Consider the following 593-nt stretch of genomic DNA (forward strand, 5'->3'; position numbering starts at 1 on the left):
GACATTTTATTATGATGGGGTCCATGTACCACTTTTTGATGTGTAAATACTTTGGATTCGTATTTCAAAAACTATTCTGCTGCTTGTGAATTCTGTTGACTTATTTGTCATTGTGTTACGACTTAAATATTTATCCAAAAGTATTTCCTTATTTATTTCTTTGTTATTATGATTTTGCTTTGAAAAAACAAAATACGCTCGCGCTGTGAAAAATCGGGGTGTTACAATTGTGGTATTAGAGCTTTGGTTTGAATTTCTTTGGGGATGTGGAGTTTTGGTTATAGATTGTAGGTCAACCTGTAGGTTGGGAGTCGTTATCTGATCATGCGTCGGTTTAGGTGGTTTGAGTTATCAGGTCTGGAGTAGTTATTATGTGTTGATGTAGTCGGAAGTTAGTTTTGGAATTATTTGATGTAGTGTTAAGACTTTACTTGATTATGGTTTTATAGGAAAACCATGCCGCCAAGAAGGAATGACGCTCCAAGAACCAACGCTAATAGGGATGATCGAATGGCGGAGGCTATGAATAACATGGTTGCTTCTGTTGTTGCACAGACTGCTGCCAAGACTCAACGTGATCTTGAAAAGAGGGG

Source organism: Cicer arietinum, chromosome 6, assembly GCF_000331145.2.
Source record: "Cicer arietinum cultivar CDC Frontier isolate Library 1 chromosome 6, Cicar.CDCFrontier_v2.0, whole genome shotgun sequence".
NCBI classification, from domain to species: Eukaryota; Viridiplantae; Streptophyta; class Magnoliopsida; order Fabales; family Fabaceae; genus Cicer; species Cicer arietinum.